The following is a 17,700-nucleotide window of genomic DNA, read 5'->3' on the forward strand; positions in this document are numbered from 1 at the left end:
GAAAAACCAACGCAAGCTCAAGAGGTAGCACCAGACGCTATGGGCTCTGGCGTTTGGCCCCCCGGCCTCCGCAAAACTCCTTTTGCACCGACCTAAAGCCCCGTGGGCTTCACCCCTTGGCCGAACCATATCATCCTATATATCAATCTTTACCTCCGGACCATTCCGGAGCTCCTTGTCATGTCCGTCATCTCATCCGGGACTCCGAACAACATTCGGTCTCCAACATACATAACTCATATAGTATTATATCGTTAACGAATGTTAAGCGTGCGGACCCGACGGGTTCGAGAAGTATGTAGACATGACCGAGACACCTCTCTGGTCAATAACCAATAGCGGAACCTGGATGCCCACATTGGCTCCTACATATTCTACCAAGATCTTTATCGGTCGAACCTTATGACAACATACGTAATTCCCTTTGTCTATCGGTATGTTACTTGCTTGAGATTCGATCGTCGGTATCTTCATACCTAGTTCAATCTCGTTACCGGTGTCACATCCCTAGCCTTGCTATGCACTAGGCTAGCTTCATGTGTGCATCATGTTTAAATTTTGCCTAAACTTGAAATGGGGATGTTCAAACCCTAGCACCAAATGAACTCAACTAGGGTCAAATTCAAATGTTTTCAATGAACCCAAAATGCCCTTTGGAAATGTTCATGATTTTTGATAAAGATGAAAACCTAAACCAAAAATGGCGGACACTTTTCCAGGACATAAATGGGCTTTGAATTAATCCAATATGTATTTGAATTGGAGCTTTAGAATTCTATAAATATTTTTACAGCTTCAAATATTTTGAAACTCTCTGAGGGTCTCTGAAATAATTCAGTTAGTGCCCATAAGAAGTTTCAGAATTTACAAATGGTTTAGTGTCAAAACTAAATCAAAAACAATTACAGAAATAGAAAAACAGAAACAGAAATAAAAGAGAGAGGGAGAGCAAACTCACCTGGCGCTTACCTGGCCTGGCCCAGCACGGCCCAAACCAGCTGGCCGACGCCAGTCGTCGTCTCCACCGCGCCAGAAGGACGCCGAGCGCGTGCTCGCCGTGCGCACACACGCGCCCATGCCACCTCCTGCCTGCTAGCTTGCGTGGTACCGCGAAGAGACCCGCGAGAGCCGTCTGGATCGCTCTGACCGCCCCGCCATTCTCCCCCTCGCCTCCCTCTCGCCCTCTCCACCATGGCCGAGACGGCCGCGAGCTCGCTGTCACCGTAGCCATGGCCACAGGCCCTCCCTCGCCTCGCCGACGTGTCCATGGCCTCCGCCTCGACGCCCTCATCCTCCCCGTCGACCCACTCGACGCCAGACGCCTCAAAATGCCGTCTCCGACCTCTTCTTCATCGTCGGCCGCCGCGGATCCCCATCGTCGACTCGTCGCCATCCGGCCTTCCCCGAGCTCGAAGAGGCCACCGCTGCAACCGCCGTGAGCCCCTCACCCCAACCCCTCTCTCCCCGCCATCGATTCCTTCCTCTAGCCCCACTAACCACCGCGGCCGAACCTCACCACCGCCGTGCCTCGTCGCCGACGTGGCTAGAGCCATAGTGGCTCGAAGCCAAGCTCACCGCTGTGCTCAACGCAGCACCAGGAGCCTGTAGCCACCACCAGCTCCTCCTCCCGTGCACCGTAGCGCCGAACCCAGCCCCGTCCGAACTCCGGCCACCGCCATGAGCTCGACTCCGGCGAGCTTGCTCCACCCCAGCTCCTCCCGCTTGCCCTACCAGATGTGCGCGAGCCCCAGCTATGCGTAGGACCAAACCGCGGCCGATTTGGTCGACCGTGGGCAAATCCCGAGCCCCTCCGCCGTCTCGGGCTTCACCGGCGACGAGCCGTGGACCAAGTCCGGCGGGTTTGACCCCGCTGACCAGGGGGTTTGACCTCCCCTGAGTCAATGACAAGTGGGGCCCGCCTACTAATTAACCTGGGTTAACTTTTAATTAATTCTAAATTAGTTAGTTAACAAACAGTGACACTGACGTGTGGACCCCACACGTCAGGTTTGACCTGGACAACCCCGCTGACCAGCTGACGTCACAGTGATGCAGTGCTGACGCAATAACTCATTTCTGGATTTATTCTTATATAGGAAATTCCAGAAAATGCACAAAACTTCTAAAAATCATACAAAATAATCTATAACTCAGATGGAAAACATTTATATATGAAAAATGATCAGAAAAATCCAATCTATCCATCTGTACTATTTTCATGCATGTTAGAACAACTTATGGCTGCTGTTTAGGCCAAATCATATAAATGGCATTTAAACCCTCACATATGGAGTTTGAATTTGAACCTAAGGTTCAAACCAACTCCATTTAATATGTTGCTAGTTGCATTAGCCCAAACCACAGCATATTGCCATGTCATAGCATGCATCATATTGTGCATTGCATTGATCGTGTTTCTTCTCTGTTTGCCGGTATTGTCCCCTCTCAGTAGACGTTGCTTCGACGATGCGATCGATGACACCGATGAAGAGCTATACTATCTTCGGAAGTGTCAGGCAAGCAAAACCCCCTTGCTCATTCCGATACAATCCCACTCTCTCGCTCCTGCTCTCTTTTACTGCATTAGGACAACAGCGTTTCAACTGTTACATGCTGCGGTAGTTGAACCCTTTTATCCTCTGCATGACCTGTCATTGCCACAGTAAATAGATGAAACCCACTAGCATGAGTAGGAGTTGTTTGAGCCCTGATGTGCCTACTCATTCATGCTTGTTGTCATGCCTGCTATTGCTTAGAGTTGTGTCAGGTCTGATTCATCGGGGATGAATTGTAAGTGGTGAACATGTCCTACTGTGTGAGAGCTAAGTGTGTGAACACGATTTGGTAAAGGTAGCGGTGAGAGGCCATGTAGGAGTACATGGTGGGTTGTCTCATTGAAGCCCTCCTCAGGAACTGAGTTCTGTGTTTGTGATCCATGAACAGTTACTACCACGCATTGGAATGCTTAAGTGCCCCTCTCGACTTATTAATCAACCTGATCTCTGTCCAGGAGTTGCAACTAGTTTCTGGTGTTTGTAGGTAGTGTTAGTAGTCTACCAAGTGGCACCCGGTACAGGTGGGCTTGGGACAGACTAGGCACACGTGGCCTGGTGTACCGAGTGGCACCCGGATGGTGGGCTCGGGAACCCTGCACACATCGTTTGGGGCCGTGAGCGACACCCCGGCCGAATCTCCTTGCGGATGGAACCCGAATAGGCGATAAACCTGGACTAGAGACTTGTGTGGTTAGTCAGGTCGTGGCCGACTCCCTCGCCAGGCTTCCGCTTGAAGGTTGCCGAGGTACACGAGGTGTACATGGTGGTAAGTGGCGAGAGCGTGTGTGACGAAGTACACCCCTGCAGGGTTAATATGATCTATTCGAATAGCCGTGTCCGCGGAAAAGGACTTCTGGGTTGCCTGTACAGTTCATAGACAAGTCAAAGTGGATACTCTAAAATGCGCAAGATAAGCGTGAGTGCTATGGATGGCGTTCTCGTAGGGAGACGGGAGCGGATCCATAGTGGTGTATTGATATGGTGAATATGTGGACTCGTGTGCGCCACCTCAAAAGAGTTACTTGCAGTCGTAGTTCAGGATAGCCACCGAGTCAAAGCTGGCTTGCTGCAGTTAAACTCCACCACCCCTTTTGTTGATACCGATGCATATGTAGATAGTTCTGATGTAAGTCTTGCTGGGTACATTTGTACTCACGTTTGCTTATTTTATGTTTTGCAGAGAGACGTCAGTCTCGCTAGTAGTTCCGTGTGGACTTCGATGTTTAGCTTGTTACCTCAGCTACGATCTTGTGCCCTCGGCAGGATCTGGTAGATAGTCAGGCTTCTCAGCCTTTTTCATTTATAGTTGTCTGTACTCAGACATGTTAAGCTTCCGCATGTGCTTTGACTTGTATGCTCTGAATGTTGGGGTCATGAGACCCATGTTTGTAATATCTGGCTCTTCGGAGCCTAATGAATAAATACTCTGAGTCGTAGAGTCTTGTTGTGATGCCTTGTTGTATTTGCACATATCGAGCATATTGTGTGTATGATTGAAATGCTTGGTATGTGTGGGATCCGACAATCTAGTTGTCTATCCTTAGCAGCCTCTCTTATGGGGAAATGTAGTCTAGTGCCTCCTTGAGCCATAGTAGTCCGCTACAGCCCGGTTCACCGGAGTCCTGCTAGCCCAGCACTACTGCTCTGGACACTTGACTGGCCGGCATGTGTTTCATATCGTTCATGTGTCTGTCCCTTCGGGGAAATGTCACGCGGTGACATCCGGAGTCCTGCCTAGCCTGCTACAGCCCGGGTTCCCGGAGTCCTGTTAGCCCAGTGCTACAGCCCGGATTCGCACGCCGCTGACCGACACGTTCGATGTTGATTCATGTATGCCTGTCCCCATACGTTAGTGCCGCTTTGGGTTCACGACTAGCCATGTCGGCCCGGGTTCTCTGTCATATGGATGCTAGCGACATTGTCATATACGTGAGCCAAAGGCGCAAACGGTTCCGGGCCATGGTAAGGCGACACCCGTGGGAGTACCGTGCGTGAGGCCGTGAAGTGATATGAGGTGTTACAGGCTAGATCGGTGTGACTTGGAATCGGGGTCCCGACAACCGGCAAGTCTCTTTACTCGTTCCGTAATGCATCATCCCGTAACTAACTCATTAGTCACATTGCTTGCCAGGCCTATTATGATGTGCATTACCGAGAGGGCCCAAAGATACCTCTCTGATACTCGGAGTGAAAAATCCTAATCTCGATTCACGCCAACCCAACAAGACACCTTCAGAGATACCTGTAGAGCATCTTTATAATCACCCAGTTACGTTGTGACGTTTGATAGCACACAAGGCATTCCTCCGGTATCCGGGAGTTGCATGATCACGTAGTCAAAGGAATATGTATTTGACATACATGAAAGCAATAGCAATATAACTGAACGATCGACATGCTAAGCTAACGGATGGGTCTTGTCCATCACATCATTCTCCTAATGATGTGATCCCGTTATCAAATGACAACTCATGTCCATGGTTAGGAAACCTTAACCATCTTTGATCAACGAACTAGTCAAGTAGAGGCTCACTAGGGACTCATTGTTTTGTCTATGTATTCACACATGTATTAAGGTTTCCGGTCAATACAATTCTAGCATGAATAATAAACATTTATCATGCTATAAGGAAATATAAAATAACAACTTTATTATTGCCTCTAGGGCATATTTCCTTCACATACCTAGTTCAATCTCATTACCGGCAAGTCTCTTTACTCGTTCCGTAATACAAGATCCCGTGGCTAACTCATTAGTCACATTGCTTGCAAGCTCATTGTGATATTGTATTACTGAGTGGGCCCTGAGATACCTCTCCGTCATATGGAGTGACAAATCTCAGTCTTGATCCATGCCAACTCAACAGACACCATCGGAGATACCTGTAGAGCACCTTTATAGTCACCCAGTTACGTTGCGATGTTTGGTACACACAAGGTACTCCTCCGGTGTCAGTGAGTTGCATGATCTCATGGTAATAGGAACATATATACTTGACATGCAGAAAGCGATAGCAATAAACTTGACACGGTCATATGCTACATTCATAGTTTGGGTCTTGTCCATCACATCATTTTTCTAATGATGTGATCCCGTTATCAAATGACAACTCATGTCTATGACTAGGAAACCATAGCCATCTTTGATCAACGAGCTAGTCTGGTAGAGGCTTACTAGGGACATGTTGTTGTCTATTTATCCACACATGCATTTGAGTTTCCGGTCAATACAATTATAGCATGAATAATAAAAGATTATCATGAACAGGGAAATATGATAATAGCTAATTTATTATTGCCTCTAGGGCATATTTCCAACAGATGCTACATCTGATACCAAGCTATAGCGCCTAAGCTTAATTAATTTTTGAAGCAAATATGATATTTGAGGAGTAAAGATGATCATATTCGAACTCAACTTATATGCACAACAAATGGTGTGCCAAGTTATCAAATCAAATGTTACGCAAGACACTATCTTTTTAAGTGCATGGAGAACCCCTTCGGAGAAAAGAAACTTACATGCACAACAAATGGTGTGCAAAGGTGTGATTCCTCTTGCATGGAGAACCCCTTCGGAGACAATAAACGCCAGTTGAAAGGTATTTCTTGTTGTTGAGTTTTTTTAAGAAGCCATTTCCCCTCCTTTGTGTTGGATCAAGGTTTTTTCATTTTTCAAATAAGATATCCATTCTTTGGTCCTGGTTAATCACGGGAGTTGTATCTCGCCTGTACCGAGACGTAATAGGTCTTGCTTACAACATGGCGCTACATGGCTGGCCCAATACTGTAATTGCATGCGAGTTTTTCCCTTGTGTTTTTCCATCGGGTTTTCACTGTTTTACGTCGGTTTTCTTCAGTTTTACTTTATCTTTTTCCTTGCTTTCTTTGGTTTTCACTTCTCGCTATTTTTCAACACATGTCTAATTTTTTACACACATTGTAATTTTTTTGCATACATTAGGAATATTTTTTAAATACTTGATTAATATTTTTGTAAAATATATGTATAGATGTCTACTTTTTTTCATGCACATTTTTGCATTTTTCGTATACATCTAAATCATTTTTTATATGTGTTTACATTTTTTTTCGGAAAAATTATTAGAAAAAATCAAATACATGTTTTCAAAAAAAATCACATTTTTAAGTGCAACGTGCAACTTATAAATTGTATGAGACATTTAAAAAATTTAACTGAGCATTTTTTACAATGTAGAACATGTTTAAAAAATGTCACATACATTTTTCGAAACACACGAACACTTTGGAAATGTCTCTCACATTTGTTTTTTGAATGGTACAAACAATTTCTAAAAGTAGAGCAAACATTTTTCAACGCTGCATGAACATTTTTTTAAATGTGCGAAGAATACTTTAATAAATTATAAATAAATTGTTTTTCTCTTAATATAGATATTCAATATTTCTAAAATTGTAGACAAATGTGTAAATGGAAAGAAAACGTGAGTGATGTTGACGTGACAGAACTACATGGTTACTAGGCGGGCCCACTACCGGCTCCTTGTAGGCGAGCTCGAATTCAGTCTCACTAAAGGTTGGGACATCTCCATGACACGGAATTTCCTATTCGCCGCTTAATGCGGCAAGTAGTCGCCGCTTCCCACAGGCGCAGCTCACCCTGGGCCGGCCCATTTGAGTGGTTTCGCCTCGCGAGTTGAACCGCAAAAATCGATCGATCACGCTACGGATCGAACCTACGACCTCCAGTAGCGGAACACATCGCGCCTGGCTCGTGCATAAGAATAGCAATGCTAAACTTAAAGAAACTAAAAACAAGGAAACAACCATTTGTTCCTTCTACTGTTTTTTCTTCAGTCTTATTCTGACTTTCTTTTTTCTCGTTTTCTTTGCCTTATTCTGTTTTTTTTTACTTTTTCTTTGTAAGCTTTTCGAAAAGTTCAAATATGGTTCAGAATTTTCAAAAATATTCTTTTTGTCAAAATTTGTTCATATTTCTGAAATAGTGTTCACATTTACAAAATTTTGTTCACAATTTCGAAAAATGTTCCTGATTTTTTGGTTTGTTTTCTTTCTTTTTCTTCTCTTTTTCTCAAAAGAAATTCAAAATATTCAAATTTTGTTCGTATTTTCATAAAATTTTCAGTTTTCGAAAAAATGTTCTCCAATTCAAAATTTGTTCCCGTTACACAAAAAGTTCAAAACTTTCGAAATGCAGAAAATATACCGGATTTCATAAATGTTCGTGTTTTCATAAAATGTTCGCGCTTCCAAATTTATTCGGATTTTTCAAAATTGTTCTCTATTTCAAAATTTGTTCTCAAGATTCAAAAAAATGTTTGTGCTTTAAAAAATTGTTCACGCTTCCAAATTTGTGAGGGATTTTTCAAAATTGTTCTCTATTTCAAAATTTCTCCTCGAGATTCAAAAAAGGTTCGTGCTTTAAAAAAAATTTTGCGCTTCCAAATTTGTTCGGGAGTTTTCAAAATTTGTTCTCAAGATTCAAAAAATGTTCGTGCTTTAAAAATTGTTCGCGCTTCCAAATTTGTTCTCCATTTCCAAATTTGTTCTAAAGATTCAACAAATGTTTGTGCTTTAAAAAATTGTCCGTGCTTCCAAATTTGTTCTCTGTTTCAAAATTTGTTCTCAAGATTCAGAAAATGTTTGTGCTTTAAAGAAATGTCACAAATTCCAAAACTGTTTGGGAAATTCAAAAGTTGTTTGTGTTTCCAAATTTTGTTTCAAAATTTGTAAAATTGTTCCTGTTCAGTTTTTTGGGTAGTTTAAAAAATGTTTCCATTCTAAAAAATATGTTCGCGTCTCCAGAATTTGTTTCTGTGTTGAAAAATGTTTGAGTTTTTTTCAAAATTTGTAAAAAAAAACTAATAATGTTCGCGTCTGATAAAACATTCACGTTTTGTTTTTGCTATTTGGAAAATCGTAAAGGATGTTTTTCGAACAGTCTTATACTTTCTTTAGTTCTTGTAGGTTTCCGCTGTAGTTTGGTCGACTGAGCGCTTCCATCCTAGTGGCTAGTATGGTGTCAGTGCAAGTCGAAAGTGCTGTGTTCGATTCCCAGACATCACGCCCTGCTATTTTTTGCAAATTATCACTTGTATTTGCAGCACACTCCAATGGGCCAGCCCAATCGGCGCACCAAAGCGACGTGCGTGTGCGACGTCGCGTCGCCCCCTGTGCGTCGGCGGCCTATTGGACGCAACGAGCGTCCAGTAGGAGCTCCCCCCATGACACCTCCTCTTCAGCGGGTGTACCGCCGGTAAAGCAAACGAGTGCAAATGCGTGCCCCTTTGTGGCCCGGCCCAAGAAAGGATGGGATCACTCGTTCGGCTCGCATCGGTTTCTAGTTCGCTAGTACTGGTTTACCGATCCACCGTTGATCGGATGATTTTGATAAAAATATACATTTTAAAAAAAATCAAGAGGTAAAAATACACAAAAAATCAAAAATTTCACTGAATTCGAGAAAGTTCATCAATTTGAAAAGAAATTGCTTTTTGGAAAAATGTTCATCAATTTTGAAAACAATTCATCAAATTTAGAAAATAGTTCATCAATTTTTTTAGAAAGCCATCAATTCTGCAAAAAAAAGTTCATTAATTTAAAAAAATTGAAAATAAAATACTAGAAAGGAAAAAGGGAAAATGAAAAACACAACAATACACCACGGTCAGAGAAAAACATAACCAAAAGAGAAAAGAACGGCTCGAGGGGGCGGCCCATTTAGAACGAAGTAAGAAGAGGAGGGTGCGTTGTTTGTAAATAACCCTTTAACAGGTGCTTAGAGCGCCAAATAGTGAAATCAACAATTTAGGGTACCCTTTGCAAAGGTCACAAGTGCGCCACTTCTTACAACCTGAGTCTTTTTTTCATATATTTATTTATTCAAAATGTTTTATCTCGTAAATTGTAACTGTTTTCACCGTTGGATTTATTGCGTCGAGATCTTCGAAACTAGATCCCATGTTAATAGTTTTTGACGAACTTTTTTTCACAAAAAACCAGAAAGAAAAAAATCTGTAAGCACGATTTTGCCACCACTATTTTTCCATTTCCTATAGGCACAATTGTGCCTCTCGAAAAAATAAATCTGTGTCTCTCGCTGAAGAAAAAAATATTTTTTTTCTTTTCCGAAAGGCACACGTAAGCAAACCTGTACCTCCAGAGAAGCAAATTATGCCTCTCGCAAAACTAAAAAGTGGTTTTTTTCCGAGAGACACAGCAGTGCCTCTCGTGGAAGCAAACATGTGCCACCACGAGAAGCAATTTTGTGCCCCTCACAGAAGAATAAAACACTTTTTTTTTTTGCGCAAAAAAATCCGCAATTTTTTGTCTTCGTCCAAAACCTAGAGAAAACCTGCAAAAGCCAAAAACCAAAAAAAACCTATCTAAAACCCAAAATGCATACAGAAATGTAAACAAATTTCTGAGAGAGCGCCTAGCACGCGACAGGTGACGACGGCTAAGAACGCGCCAAGTGAGGCGCTCTTAGTCCATCCAAAGATATCCTTGAGGGGCTCCAGCAAGGGATACCACTCAATTAGTTGCTCTCGTCAAATAGGGTTTGGCATATGCTATTTGGGCAAAATCGCACACCGCCATGTCAGAACAGGCCGGCCCATTTTGTACTCTATGGTAGGATGGTTTTTTCAGGCTTGGTTGTCTATGCTTTTTTGTTTTTTCATTTTGTTTTGACCCATTTTTTCTTGTGGTTTTTCAATTTTTATTTCTTTTTTACTTTTAGTTTTTTCATTTCAATTTTCGTGAACATTGCTTTTCATTTTCGTGAACTTTTTTGAAAATCAAGAACAATTTTCTAATTTGCGTTTCTTTTCAATTCATGAACATTTAAAAAACATGAATTCGTTTCTCAAAGACATGATTTTTTGGGGTTGTGAACAGTTTCCTTTGACTTCGTGAACTTTTCAAATGGACCAACTTTTTCAAATTTTGAAAACTTATTCAAATCCATGTTTTTTAAAAATTCATCAATATTTTTTGAAATAGTAACTTTTTTCAAATCCACAAAAAGTGAGTGAGTGAGATTGGGCTGTGGCATGATGGTATGCGCGCGAGCGCCAATTTGCTTGCTGGTGTTAAGGAAAATCCTCTTTGTCGTAATAAGCGGCAAACTGCGAGGGGACGCATACCTCAGACTTGATAAGGATCAATGGATGGCCCGGCCAATTGATACATGATGCCACCGGTTCTGGAAAACCTTCTGGAAGATTCGTTAGCGGTTTTTGGAACCCTCTAGAAGGTTCCTAAACAGATTTTTTTTTCTTTCTTTACTAGCTTTCCCAATTTCATTCACGTATTATTTTGTTTTTTTATTTCTTTTTCCAAAAGAGTCACCAGATTTAGAAAATGTTCAATATATTTCAAAAAGTGTTCGGATTTGAAAAGGTGATCATGTTTTAAAAACCATTTTTTTCCAAATTGTTCATGTTCTAAAAATTGGTTATGTTTTCAAAATTTGATCGGGATTTTAAAATATTCATATTTTTCAAAAAATATTGGCGTTTTAAAAAATACTCATAGTTTAAAAAAATCACGTTATACAAAAAATATTACCATTTCCAAAATTTGTTAACCAATTCAATAAATATCTGCGTTTTGGCATAATGTTTAGGAATTCTAAAAGTTGTTTGAGATTTATTTTTTCCCCGATTTCAGAAATTGTGCACAGATTCAAGGAATGTTCACATTTTTTAAACTGTTTGGTATTTTCAGAAAAGTTGTTCGTGTTTCTGAAAAATCTTCGAGATTAAAGAAAAATGATCGCTACAGGGAAATTTTGGGGGCTACATTGCCGCTGCATGGCAATCAAGTCCCTACAGAAAAAGAAAAGTGGAAAATTGGGGAGCTAGATTGCCACTACAGGGAAATCAAGTCCCTACAGAAAAGCCCCAGGGTCGCTACAGGAGGAGAGCGCTCTCTATGTGGCGAGTGGGCCGGCCCAGGCGAGTGCCCCATGCACGTTTACTCGGCATTCTGCCGCAGCGTGCAGCGCATAGGAAGAGCAACTAATTGAGGAGCGCTCCTTCGGTAGCCTCCCAAGGGTTACTTGGGATAGGCTAGATAGTCGCCGTCACGTGTCGCACTTTGGGCACTTCCTCCGCACTTTATTTTATTTTTCTGCACGCGTTTGCGGCTTTTAGATGGGGTTTTCCCTTTTTTCCGTTTTTCGGTTTTTCGACAAAAAAATCAAAAAAAGGCAAAAAAACACATCTTTTTTTATGTCATGAGAGGCATGGATTTGCTTCCGTGAGAGGCACGACTGTGCCTCTCGGAAACAAAAAAACATGTTTTCTTTTTTCCCTTTCGCAAAAGATACGGTTTTGCTTCTGCGAGAGGCACGGTCGTGCCTCTCGAAAATGAAAAAATGTATTTTTTTTCTTCCACGAGAGGCACGGATCGTGCTTCTCAGAAACAAAAAAATGTGTTTTCTTTTTTTCTGCGAGAGGCACGGTTTTGCTTTTGCGAGAGCCAGTGTCGTGCCTCTCGGAAACGGAAAATAAAAAAGTGTTTTTTTTTTATTCCGTGAGAGGCACGGCCTTGCCTCTCAGAAATGGAAAATAAGAAGTGTTTACTTTTTTTTCTTTCGTGAGAGGCACGGTTTTGCTTCCGTAAGAAGCACGGTCGTGCCTCTCGAAAACGGAAAAACGTGTTTTCTTTTTTTCCTTCCACAAGAGGAACGGTTTTTGTTGGGGAACGCAGTAATTCAAAAAATTTCCTACGATCACGCAAGATCTATCTAGAAGATGCATAGCAATGAGACGGGAGAGTGTGTCCACGTACCCTCGTAGACCGAAAGCGGAAGTGTTTAGTAACGCGGTTGATGTAGTCGAACGTCTTCACGATCCAACCGATCCAAGTACCGAATGTACGGCACCTCCGTGTTCAGCACACGTTCAGCACGATGACGTCCCTCGAGCTCTTGATCTAGTTGAGGACGAGGAAGAGTTCCGTCAGCACGACGGCGTGGCGACGGCGATGATGAAGTTACCGGCGCAGGGCTTCACCTAAGAACTACGACGATATGACCAAGGTGTTAAACTGTGGAGGGGGCACCGCACACAGCTAAGAGATTGTCTGTTGTGCTTTGGGTGCCCCCTGGCCACGTATATAAAGGAGGGAGAAGAGGAGGCCGGCGGCCAGGGGGCGCGCCATATGGGGAGTCCAACTAGGATTCCTTTTCCAAGAGGGGGAGAGAGGGAAGGAGGAGCAGGGAGAAGGAAAAGAGGGGGGCGCCGCCCCCTCCCTAGTCCAATTCGGACTTGCCATGGGGGGGTGCGGCCACCCTTGCGGCCCTCCTCTCCTTTCCACTAAGGCCCATGAAGGCCCAATACTTCCCCGAGGGGTTCCGGTAACCTCCCAGTACTCCGAAAAATACCCGAATCACTCCGGAACCATTCCGGTGTCCGAATATAACCTTCCAATATATCAATCTTTACCTCTCAACCATTTCGAGACTCCTCGTCATGTCTGTGATCTCATCCGGGACTCCAAACAAACTTCGGTCATCAAATCACATAACTCATAATACAAATCGTCATTGAACGTTAAGCGTGTGGATCCTAGGGGTTCAAGAACTATGTAGACATGACCGAGACACATCTCTGGTCAATAACCAATAGCGGAACCTGGATGCTCATATTGGCTCCTACATATTCTACGAAGATCTTTATCGGTCAAAACGCATAACAACATACGTTATTCCCTTTGTCATCGGTATGTTACTTGCCCGAGATTCGATCGTCGGTATCATCGTACCTAGTTCAATCTCGTTACCGGCAAGTCTCTTTACTCGTTCCGTAATGCATCATCCCGCAACTAACTCATTAGTCACATTGCTTGCAAGGCTTATAGTGATGTGCATTAGCGAGAGGGCCCAGAGATACCTCTCCGATACACGGAGTGACAAATCCTAATATCGATCTATGCCAACTCAACAAACACCTTCGGAGACACCTGTAGAGCATCTTTATAATCACTCAGTTACATTGTGACGTTTGATAGCACACAAGGTGTTCCTCCGGTATTCGGGAGTTGCATAATCTCATAGTCAGAGGAATATGTATAAGTCATGAAAAGAGCAATAGCAATAAAACTAAATGATCATTATGCTAAGCTAACGAATGGGTCTTGTCCATCCCATCATTCTCTAATGATGTGATCCCGTTCATCAAGTGACAATACATGTCTATGGTCAGGAAACTTAACCATCTTTAATTAATGAGCTAGTCAAGTAGAGGCATACTAGGGACACTCAGTTTTGTCTATGTATTCACACATGTACTAAGTTTCCAGTTAATACAATTCTAGCATGAATAATAAATATTTATCATGATATAAGGAAATATAAATAACAACTTTATTACTGCCTCTAGGGCATATTTCCTTCAGTCTCCCACTTGCACTAGAGTCAATAATCTAGATTACATAGTTATGATTCTAACACCCATGGAGTCTTGGTGCTGATCATGTTTTGCTCGTGGAAGAGGCTTAGTTAACGGGTCTGCAACATTCGGATCCGTATGTATTTTGCAAATCTCTATGTCTTCCTCCTTGACTTGATCGCGGATGGAATTGAAGCGTCTCTTGATGTGTTTGGTTCTCTTGTGAAATCTGGATTCCTTCGCCAAGGCTATTGCTCCAGTATTGTCACAAAAGATTTTCATTGGACCCGATGCACTAGGTATTACACCTAGATCGGATATGAACTCCTTCATCCACACTCCTTCATTTGCTACTTCCGAAGCAGCTATGTACTCTGCTTCACACGTAGATCCCACCACGACGCTCTGTTTGGAACTGCACCAACTGACAGCTCCACCATTCAATATAAATACGTATCCGGTTTGTGACTTAGAGTCATCCGGATCAGTGTCAAAGCTTGTATCGACGTAACCATTTACGACGAGCTCTTTGTCACCTCCATAAACGAGAAACATATCCTTAGTCTTTTTCAAGTATTTCAGGATGTTCTTGACCGCTGTCCAGTGATCCACTCCTAGATTACTTTGGTACCTCCCTGCTAAACTTATAGCAAGGCACACATCAGGTCTGGTACACAGCATTGCATACATGATAGAACCTATGGCTGAGGCATAGGGAATGACTTTCACTTTCTCTCTATCTTCTGCAGTGGTCGGGCATTGAGTCTGACTCAACTTCACACCTTGTAACATAGGCAAGAACCCTTTCTTTGACTGATCCATTTTGAACTTCTTCAAAACTTTATCAAGGTATGTGCTTTGTGAAAGTCCAATTAAGCGCCTTGACCTATCTCTATAGATCTCGATGCCCAATATATAAGCAGCTTCACCGAGGTTTTTCATTGAAAAATTCTTATTCAAGTATCCTTTTTATGCTATCCAGAAATTATGTCTTATTTCCAATACAATATGTCATCCACATATAATATTAGAAATGCTACAGAGCTCCCACTCACTTTCTTGTAAATACAGGCTTCTCCAAAAGTCTGTATAAAACCATATGCTTTGATCACACTGTCAAAGCATATATTCCAACTCCGAGATGCTTGCACCAGTCCATAAATGGATCGCTGGAGCTTGCACCTTTTGTTAGCACCTTTAGGATCGACAAAACCTTCTGGTTGCATCATATACAACTCTTCTTTAAGATATCCATTAAGGAATGCAGTTTTGACATCCATTTGCCAAATTTCATAATCATAAAATGCGACAATTGCTAACATGATTCGGATAGACTTAAGCATCGCTACGGGTGAGAAGGTCTCATCGTAGTCAACTCCTTGAACTTGTCGAAAACCTTTCACAACAAGTCAAGCTTTGTAGACAGTAACATTACCGTCAGCGTCAGTCTTCTTCTTGAAGATCCATTTATTCTCTATGGCTTGCCGATCATCGGGCAAGTCAACCAAAGTCCATACTTTGTTCTCATAAATGGATCCCATCTCAGATTTCATGGCCTCAAGCCATTTCGCGGAATCTGGGCTCATCATCGCTTCCTCATAGTTCATAGGTTCGTCATGGTCAAGTAACATGACCTCCAGAACAGGATTACCGTACCACTCTGGTGCGGACCTTACTCTGGTTGACCTATGAGGTTCGGTAGTAACTTGATCTGAAGTTTCATGATCATCATCATTAGCTTCCTCACTAATTGGTGTAGGAATCACTGGAACTGATTTCTGTGATGAACTACTTTCCAATTAGGGATCAGGTACAATTACCTCATCAAGTTCTACTTTTCTCCCACTCACTTATTTCGAGAGAAACTCCTTCTCTAGAAAGGATCTATTCTTAGCAACGAATATCTTGCCTTCGGATCTGTGATAGAAGGTGTACCCAACAGTCTCCTTTGGGTATCCTATGAAGATGCTTTTCTCCGATTTAGGTTCGAGCTTATCAGGTTGAAGCTTTTTCACATAAGCATCGCAGCCCCAAACTTTAAGAAATGACAACTTAGGTTTCTTGCCAAACCACAGTTCATATAGTGTCGTCTCAACGGATTTAGATGGTGCCCTATTTAATGTGAATGCAGCCATCTCTAAAGCATAACCCCAAAATGATAGCGGTAAATCAGTAAGAGACATCATAGATCGCACCATATCTAATAAAGTACGGTTACAACGTTCGGACACACCATTACGCTGTGGTGTTCCAGGTGGCGTGAGTTGCGAAACTATTCCATATTGTTTCAAATGAAGACCAAACTCATAACTCAAATATTCACCTCCATGATCAGATCGTAGAAACTTTATTTTCTTATTACGATGATTTTTTACTTCACTCTAAAATTCTTTGAACTTTTCAAATGTTTCAGATTTATGTGTCATCAAGTAGATATACCCATATCTGCTCAAATCATCTGTGAAGGTCAGAAAATAACGATACCCGCCGCGAGCCTCAACACTCATTGGACCGCATACATCAGTATGTATTATTTCCAACAAGTCAGTTGCTCGCTCCATTGTTCCGGAGAACGGAGTCTTAGTCATCTTGCCCATGAGGCATGGTTCGCAAGCATCAAGTGATTCATAATCAAGTGATTCCAAAAGCCCATCAGCATGGAGTTTGTTCATGCGCTTTACACCAATATGACCTAAACGGTAGTGCCACAAATAAGTTGCACTATCATTATTAACCTTGCATCTTTTGGCTTCAATATTATGAATATGTGTATCACTACAATCGAGATTCAACAAAAATAGACCACTCATCAAGGGTGCATGACCATAAAAGATATTACTCATATAAATAGAACAACCATTATTCTCAGATTTAAATGAATAACCGTCTCGCATCAAACAAGATCCAGATATAATGTTCATGCTTAACGTTGACACCAAATAACAATTATTCAGGTCTAAAACTAATCCTGAAGGTAGAGGTAGAGGTAGCGTGCCGACAGCGATCACATCGACTTTGGAACCATCTCCCACGCGCATTGTCACCTCGTCCTTAGCCAATCTTCGTTTAATCCGTAGCCCCTGTTTCGAGTTACAAATATGAGCAACAGAACCAGTATCAAATACCCAGGCGCTACTACGAGCATTAGTAAGGTACACATCAATAACATGTATATCAAATATACCTTTCACTTTGTCATCCTTCTTATCCGCCAAATACTTGGGGCAGTTCTGCTTCCAGTGACCAGTCCCTTTGCAGTAGAAGCACTCAGTCTCAGGCTTAGGTCCAGACTTGGGCTTCTTCACTTGAGCAGCAACTTGCTTGCCATTCTTCTTGAAGTTCCCCTTCTTCTCTTTGCCATTTTTCTTGAAACTAGTGGTCTTGTTAACCATCAACACTTGATGCTCCTTCTTGATTTCTACCTCCGCAGACTTTAGCATCGCGAAGAGCTCGAGAATTGTATTATCCATCCCTTGCATATTATAGTTCATCACGAAGTTTTAATAGCTTGGTGGCAGTGATTGAAGAACTCTGTCAATGACACTATCATCAGGAAGATTAACTCCCAGTTGAGTCAAGAGGTCGTGGTACCCAGACATTCTGAGTATATGTTCACTGACAGAACTATTCTCCTCCATCTTGCAGCTATAGAACTTATTGGAGACTTCATATCTCTCAATTCGGGCATTTGCTTGAAATATTAACTTCAACTCCTGAAACATCTCATATGCCCCATGACGTTC

This window comes from Aegilops tauschii, chromosome 7, assembly GCF_002575655.3.
Source record: "Aegilops tauschii subsp. strangulata cultivar AL8/78 chromosome 7, Aet v6.0, whole genome shotgun sequence".
NCBI classification, from domain to species: domain Eukaryota; kingdom Viridiplantae; phylum Streptophyta; class Magnoliopsida; order Poales; family Poaceae; genus Aegilops; species Aegilops tauschii.